Raw genomic sequence first — 12983 nt, 5'->3', positions numbered from 1 at the left:
ATTTGATGTATTTGAAGAACTATTTTTCGGTAGGATAATCAATAGAATTTTTAGACATATTTTAATCATTCTTCTCTGTAATATATACAGGAATTAAGATTAGTTTTATAAGTACTACCCCATCCTAATATTCCATATTGGGTTATAGACTGAAATAAGGCAAGTTAAACTGTAAGTAGCACATCCTTGGTAAGTAGTTAAAAAATAATGCACAAATACTGAGATATGTCTAAGTAATTGATAAATTCCATAGAATGTTCCTTCATGATGTACGAAGTTATGATTGAAAACATAAAATTCATCTCGTTTTGATTAAAGGATCATAGCGAGCAAACTGATATAATATTACTCATATATTTCAAGGTTATACTTCCCATTATAGGGACACAAGACCCTGAATTTATTTTTACGCATTTAAACTGTTTTCATAACAACGGAGGGATGATAACAGGGTGAAGAAGAATAACGTGTAACATATAAGATTTGCTGATTATATGTCGTTAGCAGAAGAGAAGACAATACTAAGGGTACGTGCAAGACTGAGCCTGGTTGGTAGTTGGTAGCCTGACCGGTTACCCAGTCGGAAGGAATACCCGAACGTCAAGCAATGGAGACGTGCAAGACGAGGCCTGGTTAGCCCGTTGGTAACTCGTATTGTACAATGAATCACCTCATTTTGCCAGCTACCAGCGACCTAAATGTCTTTACTCCGCATGCGTCCTGCGAGTCTGTAGAACTTCCCCACGTGCTAAACGCCTACGCTCGTCATTTCGACGCGTTAAAAAATGTTTATTGCCAGAAAAATATAATACAAAGACATTGTAAATTTACCACATTCTAGCACTCTCCTAAAAGAGAGTGTTCCCGTGCTCAGGGGAGGATTCGATACATAATAAATGTAGACGCATAAATTACAATATAATAACATCTAAAAATTAATCATTACTTATAACAAATTCCTTACATACATTTTTTTAAATTTCAAATTGTTGGAGGTTAATATGTGTGCGTATTTCTTTATTAATTTATTATAAATTCCAGGGCAGATATTAGTACTTTGGTTGAAAGCAGTGTTCGTTAAACACATTTGGGTTCCAACAAACGTATTGTATTCATGCTTTTTGTTTTGTTTGTGAATATATAATCTGAAATATGTGTGAGTTTTATGTATCAAATTTAATAATTCATTGCTGTAAATTTGATGTATTTTCAAAGCTTTAAATTCTAACTAAAAAAAAATTTTCGGTATGATAATCAATGTTTACAAATTTTGAAATCAGGCTCAACCCGACCACCAAAGCCTATATCTTATTATGAAATTGTGAGATGAAGGAGAGTTGAAATGGATACTAATAAAGATAAAGGCAGCTCCTCCACATGCCATAAAGGCACTTCGGGGGCATGGAGATACAACCCCATGCTTTCTTGATCTCGGCACTAGAAAGAGGTGGTGTGAAATGGATACCAACAATAAGTAACTTTGTAAATGAATAATTGATATTTTGCAGAAAGTGACGATTTTAGAAACAATATAAATACCGAAACTGACCTTTTGGTAATTAACACATATTATTTTATCAATGCTCTATGTTTATCAAAATGAACTATATGGGATTTAATGAAGGAGTTTTATTATGACGCTTTCCAGAAAAGTGGAATTATTTACGTTGTTATTTCCGTACTGAAAATGCCCAGATATCTAAGGTAGTTTAGGAGAACTTGAAGAGCAATACAATCCATCCTGGCACTTTTATAAATTGTTGTTGTTTTTTTAAAGACAATTTTGGAAAATCAGAGTAAGTTCCGCTACACTGACAGGCAGGCGCATCACCCCGACCTTCTGCCCAGCCACCAGCTAGCTTACGAGCGACCAACACGGTAGTAACCAGCCAGACTCCGTCTTGTACACCCCGACTTTCTGCCCAACGACCAACTAGATTACGAGCGACCAACTCGGTAACCAACGAACCAGGCTCCTTCTTGTAAGTACCTTTAGGGATATGCTACAGGAGCTAAATTACAGCTGTATGGATGAAGATAAATGGAAATGAGACGAAAACCATGATTATGAGAAGAAAAATAAAGAAAGTAAACTTGTGAATTCGAAATGAGGCAGCAGAGCAAGTGGACAGCTTCAAATACCAGTACTTGGTGTGTGCTATAAGCAGTAACATGAACTGATGCCAGGAAGTCAAACGAAGTATAGCAATGGCAAAGGAAGCTTTTGATAGAAAAAAGAACATATTCTGCGGACCTCTGGAAACGTAACTAAGGAAGAGACTAGATAAGTGCTTCATGTGGAGTGTGGTACTGTATGGGGCAGAAACATGGATATCATTACGACTAAGTAAAGAGAAACGATTGGATGCTTTTGAAATATGAATATGTAGAAGTATGAAGCGTGTGAAATGGACAGACAGAATAAGAAATGAAGCTGTGCAAGGGAGAGTAAGTGAAGAAAGAATGATGTAGAATGCGATAAGGAAGAAAAAAAGAAATTGGCTGGGTCACTGGCTAAGAAGAAAGGAGGGAGGAAAGTTCGGGGCAGAAGAAATTGTAAGATGTCAAATAACCTTATGGATGATTTTCAGAGGCTAAGAGGAAGGCTGAAAATAGAGAAGATTGAAAATGCTGGATTTGCAGTGAAAGATCTGCCCTTGGGCACAAAACTATGAATGAATACATTCATGGTATGCATAAAAACTTACTATAACGTTTATATAATTTAAATTTATTCTAAGATGTACAGTATTGCAAGTTCAATCTCTTTATATTATTTAAAGTACATATTTGAAATAAACCATCTTGAAAAAAATACTCACTATACTATTTGCCTTAATTCTTCTTAAAGAAATTTGAAATAACCCATCTTGAAAAAAAAATACTCACTATACTATTTGTGTTAATCCTTCTTAAAGAAATCTCCGTATCTTCTCTCTATACCCATACTGAAAGTAGTCTCGTATCCTACCCTAGAAGAAGTGATGGCAAAATGCAGCATATTAAAATAAAGAAATAAATATCAGTTATAGCCTACGTTATTTTATTTTCGAAACCATTTTTATAACCCAATAATAATTACAAAATATTCTATTACAATTCCGAAGCAGAACAGCTTGTTGGGTGAGTGTACATCTTCTCTCTTTGCTTTACTTTAGTGTCTGTTAAGTGGGTTTGAGAGGGAAAGTGCTGTCAGGGGTTTGCATGACAGAAATGTTAGTATTGATTCTTCTAGATGTACAACAATTTTGTGAAATTTGTCAAGATACAGTCATTTCCATTGATGACATCAACATATGGCATCGTGACAACTTCACCCGTTTCCAGGTTTCTATCCATTTTAAATTCAATGCTTCTCGCTTGACAACCTTCATTACATATGAATTTCATGAGTCGAAATGCATATAGGTAAATTCAAGGCTTCCATTTAGTAATGCTTCGATTCCGCTGTCATAGAAAGCTGTCAAATAGAGCAGACTACCAATTTAAACTTATTCAGATGTGCACACTTTGAAAATTACTTCCACAAAAACTACTCTTTAATTCATACAGTTCACATAAACTACAACATTGACATGCGAACTGATACATTGGCTGTCCTTCTGAGAGGAATATTACAGGCAAAATCCGGAGTTAACGTCAAACAAATTACAGATGGTGCAGTAAGCCGAAAATGTACTCAAGTCGAATCACTACTTTTTATTTTCACTTTATAATTAAACAATAAAGAGGTAATGTTGTGATGATTAAAGAATAGATTCAGAGATTTTAACGAAAAAATATATATTATGTTCTCAGCATCCCTTATACCGAAAAGTGACTTCCACCTTACCATCTTTGTATCCGTCTGTGTACAGTGATTTATCCTAAAGTACTGATCGTGATTCGTTCGTATTCAGCAGTCATGTCAACTGCTGCCCATAGACGCAAGCGCGCGCTTTAGAGCTCAGGAGAGCCTGAGCGCTTTAGAGGAAAGGAAAGAGGTAATATATACCGCTTGGTCGAGCTCTACACAGAGATGACAAGCATTGATTCAATGGATACAGGGAGGAGAACTTACTAAAACTGTATCCATGTTGATTTTTATATTTTTCTGAGTACTATAAGTGGATTATAAGAATGTAAATTTTAATTTTAAAACTCATTTTTCACAAGAGCTTTTATTCAAAATGAATATTTTCTCATCTTTTTTTACAGAATTTACGTACTGAAACTATGTTTTCGTAAGGCCTGTATCTTAAATACGTGTTAATGACGATAGGGTATTGACAGTATTTAAAATTTTCGCATGGAAAATGTTTGTGAGGAAATGAATAATTAACAAAGCAACTATTGTTACATCATAAACAAAATATATGTGTCCATGTGTTGTAAAAACGTCAGCTCTATAGCTTCAGCAGATTTAGAGAAAATAATTTAATAGGCCTATTGTGATGACAGCAAGTTGCGCATCAATATCACCTTAAAAGCATAATGCGATAAGAGTTTTTAATGTAATATTAGTTACAATTAAAACATTTACCTAGGCAACTTTGCTTTGTACTATAATATTGTTTTGATTAGTTTATTGATTAATTTTATAAGACTAAAGATACCATCAATATCAATTCCTAATCACCATGTCGTACTCCATCTCTTTCTTTGGGATATCGCTTTCTTTATGAATGATGTCCTTCATTCACTTAGTACAGTATAGTTGTACTACCATTGAATTTTAATGTGAATATTCCTTCCTAACTCTTTATTATGTTATTAACATTTGAAACACAACTGCAATATTAAGAAATTGGTGTAGTACTTTTGTTTTACACACAATATAGATAATATCAAACAGAAAGAAGCTATGTAAAAATAACGACACAAAATTTCACGTTCCGTTTGAAGTTTGTGCACCACTGTTTTCTTAATCCAACAGGTTGTTTATTCACATACCTAATCCTTTCTCCTTCCATACGTAGCGCTTGATGCCCGCGCACAACGTCAAGGTCAGAAAAATGCGCTTGTTTTGACATCACTGGTATTCAGTATGTAAGAATCAATTTATTCTGATCTATATAATCACTTTGATAAAAATAACAATATTTTATTTGAAATCAAAGACACTAACGGAACTTTCATATCAAAAGGCAAGTAAAAGATGACAAAAGGCAAGTGACAATTGAAGGGTTCAGAGCCATAGTGGGCCAAGCGCCATATATTAAAAACGAAGAAACAAGAGCTAAAATTAAGTGATTACCATAATTTAATGAAACATATAGCAAATAACATAAAGTATGCACATTAAAATTAAATGAAATGTCAATCTTAATTAAACTGTGGTATTCAGTTAACTTTAAACCTTGCTTTCTCCGTTTTTAATAAATGGCGCTTGGCCCACTATGGCTCTGAACTCTTCAATTGGCCTGAAGGTTTAAGGCCAAAGTGGCAGCTGGCAGTGGCAAATGTTTTAGTTTACTTATTTCTCATTTCTCAAGATGTCTTCTGACGATGAGGTTGATATAATTATTGCTTTGACCGCTATTGACAGTTTTGAATCCTCAGACGATCAGAACGGAGAGAGCGGAGAGCGACTCATTGTCAAACGATTACGATCGCTGAAACAAATCTGTTACAAGTAAGAGCAAAATATTCACTGACGCAAGTTCTAGTAGCTATAATTGAATATTTTCAGCGTTTTAAATGTCGACTTTCCTAATAAAAAAATATTCTAATTTTTACTATATTATACTCAGCTACTTTGCTTAAATTTGGTGAAATATGAATATACAAAGATCCAATAAAAAAAAAGAGGAGACTGCAGTCAGCCGTCCAGTTTTGCCACTGTTCGTCCTATATAATATGCATATTATAAATCATATAATAGTATATACAGAGTGAATACTATATGCCGTCTTCGAAGATCAGAGCGTGATAGAGGATATTGTGACGATGAAATTCGAGATAAGAACCGTCATTGTATGATGATTAATTATGGAGATATTAGAGGCAATACCCAGCAGTCAAATGGGGTAATAGTTACTCTTGATCCATAGCACGTAGTAATTGGAGTTAAATGTCAAGATCACAACAACGATGTGATATAAGCGACATGTACCTGTCCCTGAAATGGTCGTATTTATAGGTTTCAGCGCAAGAACTGCGAAGAAAATAACTGTAGCTGGTTTATTTTCAAGTACTGTACTGTAAGTTCTCTGTGCAATGTCCCAGTTCAAACTGATGTTACAATACGTATCTGTTTCGCATTGAAAAGAAAGGTACGCACGTGAGGTTTACATTACGTTTACAAGAAGGCGCCAGTTTTCAAAGCGTGCTGCGCGACCCACTCGTCCGGCGTTGAACTAAATCCTACTCCAGCGAACCTGCGCAATGCTTGGGGTGACGAAAGTGTAATTTGGAAATACAGAATGTTCGACGAGAACATGTGGGAGTTACAGTCTGAGCTTAAACCCGTGCATACGGAAATAATACTTGGCCCCTTCCCCAGCTCCTTCAGGAACTGTCGAACGATATTACAATTTAAAAGTAAATTGTTTAAATACGTCACCAGAATTCAGTTTAATTCTACTTTGTATGTATGTATGTATGTATGTATGTATACTTACTGTATCTATATATATATATATATATATATATATATATTCCAATTTACTTTGAATTTATTATTCTTGTAATTTGTAATATTGGTTCACTTACCGCTTGCATAATTTTCATTGAATGTAACTTATAGCCTTCTATTATTTTGTAATTATTATTTAGTATGTTTGTATTAATTTACTCAATTTGTACTTATAAACTGTATAAATGTTTTATTAGTGTTCTTTAAATATTAGTAAAATTGTATCAGTTTCTTTTGTTTCTGGCTAAGTGGAAGAGAAGGCCTGATGGCCTTAACTTCGTCAGAATAAATACATTATTATTATTATTATTATTATTATTATTATTGACATTTGAGAAAAATTGCAAGATAGAGTATTGGTTTCTATCTTATTTATGCATGTTTTGGTGTAGTCTATTACGTCCTCGTTTTCGAAGACGGCATTTAGTGTTCACCCTGTATATAATATTCTATTAAATTAATATCTATGTGAAATTATGTATAATAAATTAAATTAATGAATAATGAAGGAATATACGAAACGAATAAATAATAAATTAAGCTTACTTAGCAAATTTAAATGTATTAGGCTTACTCAAAGTGACCACTTCTCGGCTACTAAACACTTTTCGCACCTTCGGATACACTCATAAATAATGTCAAAATGAACGCAACACGTGGTCAGTAGATCCACACTTCACCGAACTGCGCTGCTGATTTCTAGTGGGATTACCCACCACAACTTCCAAGAACATACGTGACATTGAGCGCGCGACTGGGAACTCCACCACTCGGTGGATCTCACGGTATATTACATATATCTACTTAAAACCATATAATGGACGTGTAAGCGCTTATAAATTATTTATTTATTTATTTATTTATTTATTCTGGTGTAGTTAAGGCCATCAGGCCTTCTCTTCCACAACACCAGGAATACAAATACAATAATAGAAATAAACAGAAAAAAATACACTATATACAAAGTAAAGCTACACAAGAAATAAAGAGAGAGAGAAAAAAACCACTATAAACAAAGTAAAACCACACAAAAATATACACAGGTTGCAGTCACACAAACTTTAAATGAGTGATAAAGTATCATAATTAATTCTATCCCAACTAATTTTCTAACTTAAACAAGAAACTTGCAATTTTAATCTAGATTAAAAAATAAAAAGAAAAAAAAAACACAAATCAATACTTCTAGCATTACCTAAAAAACATTAACTAAGACAAAATTTTCCTATTTAATTTTGAATTGTGATAAAGTCCGGCAGTCCCTGACATCGTTAGGTAACGAATTCCAGAGGCGAGGTATTTCAACAGTATAGGAAGATGAGTATAAAGACGTTCTATGATGAGGAATAGAAAGAAGTGCTTGATGTCGGTTTCGAAGAGTTGTAAGAAATTGAAAGCGCGATAACAGATAATTCGGAGTAGACGTATGCATGATTCTAAACAGAAGAGACAGTGAATGTATTGTTCTTCGTTCCTTCAGACGCGGCCATGAAAGTAATTGGAGGGAAGGTGTTATTTGATCAAATTTACGAGTATTGCAGATGAATCGTATGCACACATTATGTTACATGCTTTACATTTGAGAATATAAAGAACGCATTTTGTGTACAATGCAGAAAATGGAAGTTCATATTCTATTCTGGTATATATTTAAATGATTTGAGTAACAGTAAAAGAACTATAAATATTAGTATCGTATATAATATAAGGGAATTGAATTGTTCTACACTGTGTAGCCAATGAGAAACTATGTACCAACTTTGTTAAGTTTATGTTTCACTAATCGATGTATGTACTGCCCTAAAACCGTTATATAATAATACTTAATTGCTAGAACACATACGCACTTTTTTAAATATAATAATCACTCTAAAACCCCCAGAAATAGTAAGTTACATACCCGTGCTCAGGGGGCATTCCACATAATTTTAAGACATTTTATTAAATAATAGAATAAAAAGCAAAGAGAATAAGAAAATGCACAGATATCATAAAAATTGGAACTTTAAATTTTCTCTCTAAACAGTAATTTTAATTGATTTTTTTTTTAAATAAGGACCATCAGCAATGTGTATGTTTGGGAATTTAGCTATTATCTTGTTATAAAGCCTTGTACTGAAGTTGCTACTGTGATTATATGCTAGAGTTGTGGTACCTACATTATATTTAGGTTTTTATGTACGAAATTCAGTAAGACATTGTTATAAATTTGATCCATATCAAATACTTTAAATTCTGAATACAATAAGTCTGAAGGACGATCAGGAGGTTTATTAAGACATGTTTATTATTATTTTCTGTAGCAGAGTTATTGACATGAGGGAGGTAATATAAGCACTACCCAGCCTATAATACCATACTGTAATATAGCTTGTACTAATGCGAGGTAAATCAGTCATAAAGTATGGACAGTAAAGTAATTTCGTAGGATAACAAAATAGTGAATAATTTTTCTTAATCTATTGCATTGGTCAGTTATTATTCCGAGATACTTAACTTGAGGAGATTCATTTAGAATAGAACAGTTATTAGAAGAACACTTGGCTGTATACATTTTTAAACACAAGAGCGAATCAGAGGTTTCATACCAACATATGTTAACGAAAATGGTACAACCGTTACTTTTAGAACGATATACATATACAAATGATGTAAATGAAGCATTTGTAATTAAACGACACTATAAGCATTATTTTGTGAAAAGGGTCGCATATAAATTATTGAACGTTATAAAAATAAAACAAAAAGCGAATCATTTTTAAAACAACGAAGACAGTAGCACCGTAATAGGAAGCGGACCATGATGTAGCGTTATGTCCCTATAGAGCCGTAAATTAAAAATAAGCGCTGCAGCTTCAGAGTGTGTTGACAAAAATGTCCTTTGAGCTGTAAACCGATATATGCCTCTAATTCTTGCCCCATTTCTTCTGAAATTGAATGAATTTTTGGTCTTAATGACTGTCATATTTTATTATAAAAGATTTATAACTCTGCTTTGTGTGTTGTTTCTTATTCTATGAATTTCACAATATTTCAACTTCAAAACACATTTCACTTGAGCATTTAGTAAAAATAATTGCAGCACAATTCGGAGAACACAGAGGAACAAAACGAGAAAAGAAACACAGTTGAAATTTTATAAGACTGTGGCTGTTTCTACTCCCTTGTATGGCAGTAAGAGCTGGGTTCTAAGACAGAAAGAAATTATTAATATTTATTCAACAGAAATGAAACTTTTCGAACGATTAAGGGATGTGCAAGAGGAGATCATATAAGGAACGAGTTAAGAATAATACCAATTATACGCCAACGGTCTTACTTACTTACTTACTTACTTACTTACTTACTTACTTACTTACTTACTTACTTACTTACTTACTGGCTTTTAGGGAACCCGGAGGTTCATTGCCGCCCTCACATAAGCCCACCATTGGTCCCTATCCTGAGCAAGATTAATCCATTCTCTATCATCATATCCCACCTCCCTCAAATCCATTTTAATATTATCTTCCCATCTACGTCTCGGCCTCCCTAAAGGTCTCAAGGTCTTTTTCCATCCCGTCTCCCAACTAACACTATACATGCATTTCTGGATTCGCCCATACTTGCTACATGCCCTGCCCATGTCTTACTAATAAAAATTCTATATACAGACGTTTAATTATCTTATACAATGAGTAGCTCGTTTATAAGTCGTGTGTAAATTCCTTACTAATAATCACTACATACGTCGCGTATAACAGTATAACTGTTACACAACTACATCATAGTTTCGCCATTACTTCATTACGAAAGGTAATAGACAAAGAGTTTGTAATATATAACTAGAGACACCAACGGCGCTAGTTTCGCGTACAAAATTGAACCGCTGTTCGGCCGCCATTAAAGGGAGTTGATGCTTCGCCGGGAGTGCGAGCAGTTCATGCTTATTGAGGAGTACGAATAAATATAAGTACACTTGGAGGGAAATAATAAGAAAATGGTGAAATACTGCGTTGCAAATAATTGTTCGAACATAGCTACTATTATAGGATGCTCAGGAAAGCATTCATATCTTAATATCTGGAAGAATGTTCCAAATGCAGTTCCTCCTTTGAATGTGTTTACAGATTGTCGGAATATTTCTTGGATAAAGTTTTTCCAGAAACACATTAATCAGGTTTATAAGGTTGGTTTCAACAATGTATGTAAGGGTTAGGTGCCATCATATTACAGTGGATTATAATAACAGAGTGCATAAGAAAATCCTTACACTATATCTGTCTAAAACTGTTTTGTTTCACAATAAATGAATTAATCATGTAATTTCCTTTTTGTACAGTATGTACTTCTAGTTTTTGGTTGTATTATATGCAAAGAAATTAGTGAAAATATAGCTGATGGCCTACTTAGGCCTATTATTACCACTATTACTAACTAGGTCTCACTACTACTAGGCCCACTAATTCCACCAAAACTAGGCCTACTATTACCACTACTACTAGGCCTACTATTACTACAAAAACTAAAACTAGGACTAGGACTACTACTACTACTACTACTACTACTACTACAAATACTAGGCCTACTATTACCACTACTATTAGGCCTACTATTACTACAAAAATCAAGCCTACTACTACCACTACTACTACTACTACTACTACTACTAGGCCTACTATTACCACTACTACTAGGCCTACTATTACCACTACTACTAGGCCTACTACTACCACTACTACTAGGCCTACTACTACCACTACTATTACACCTACTATTACCACTACTACTACTCCTACTATTACCACTACTACTACGCCTACTATTACCACTACTAAGTTACTAGGCCTATTATTACCACTATTACTAGGCCTATTATTACCACTACTACTAGGCCTATTATTACCACTACTAAAAGAATAAAATCAGCAGTAAAAAAGGTCGAATTTATCAGTGACAGGTTATCATATTTAGTACTTAAGGGTAGATGGTGCGACATCATAGTTATAAATGCTCACGCCCCTACAGAAGAGAAGGACGACCATATAAAGAATAGCTTCTATGAGGAATTGGAACATACTTTTGATCAGTTCCCTAGATATCACATGAAAATTTTATTGGGGGATTTCAATGCTAAAGTAGGACGGGAGGATATTTTTAGACCAACTATTGGAAAAGAGAGCCTACACGCAATTAGTAGTGACAATGGAGTTAGATTAGTCAACTTTGCCACATCGAAAAATTTAATTGTCAAAAGTACAACATTCCCCCATAAGGATATACATAAATATACTTGGACTTCTCCAGATGGATTGACACACAACCAAATAGATCACATCTTGATAGATAAACGGAGACATACTAGTATAGTAGATATTCGAACTTTCAGGGGTGCAGACTGTAATTCTGACCATTATTTGGTGATTGGAGAATTAAGAGAAAGATTATCAGTAGCCAAGCGAGTAGAGCAGCAAGTTAATATCACTAAATTCAATATTTTGAAATTAAAGGACGAGGAAGCTAAGCAAAATTATCAGGTCGAAATTTCGAATAGGTTTGCCACTTTAGAAAGTTCAGACGAAGTTGAGAAAGAATTAGATGTTAATAGCGTGTGGGAAAATATCAGAGATAGTATCACAATTGCAGCTGAGCAGAGCATAGGTTATTATGAAACTAAGAAAAAGAAACCGTGGTTTGATGAAGATTGTTGCATGGTAGTAGAAAGAAGGAAACAGGCAAAATTGAAATTCTTACAGGATCCAGTTGAGGAGAAGAGAGATAATTATTTCAATGAAAGACGGGAAGCAAGTCGTACACTTAGGAATAAAAAGAGAGGTTACTTGAAGGAAAAACTGAATGAGGTAGAAACAAATAGTAAGAATAAAAACATTCGAGATTTATATAAGGGTATAAAGGAATTTAAGAACGGATATCAGCCAACGGTAAACGTGATCAAGGATGAGAATGGTGACTTGCTTGCAGACTCTCCATCAGTCCTAAACAGATGGAAAAACTATTTTGCGCAATTACTAAATGTACATAGGCCAAATAGAAATGATCGGGACGAAATTGAAATACAAACTGCTGAGCCATTTATACCCGAACCCACACTTTCAGAAGTCGAAATTGCGATAGAGAATCTGAAAAAGTACAAGTCTCCAGGTATCGATCAAATTCCAGCAGAATTAATACAAGAGGGTGGAAGTGCATTATATAGCGAAATTTATAAACTTGTACTTGCTATTTGGGAAAAGGAAATTGTACCAGAACAATGGAAGGAGTCCATAATTGTACCTATTTTTAAAAAGGGGGACAAAACCAACTGTGGTAACTTTCGAGGAATATCACTTTTGTTGACGTCGTACAAAATTTTGTCCAATATTCTTTT

General features: G+C 34.1%; 1 protein-coding gene across 1 annotated transcript in view; it reads right to left on the bottom strand.

The window, feature by feature from the left end:
- The window catches only part of LOC138704254 (neuropeptides capa receptor-like), a 116811-nt gene that overhangs the window by 91623 nt on the left and 12205 nt on the right, over nt 1-12983 (bottom strand). The window lies entirely within an intron of this gene.

The sequence above is a fragment of the Periplaneta americana genome, chromosome 8, assembly GCF_040183065.1.
Source record: "Periplaneta americana isolate PAMFEO1 chromosome 8, P.americana_PAMFEO1_priV1, whole genome shotgun sequence".
Lineage (NCBI taxonomy): Eukaryota > Metazoa > Arthropoda > Insecta > Blattodea > Blattidae > Periplaneta > Periplaneta americana.
The sequence above is the reverse complement of the archived record's forward strand: the minus strand, read 5'-3'. Positions and strand labels throughout refer to the sequence as shown.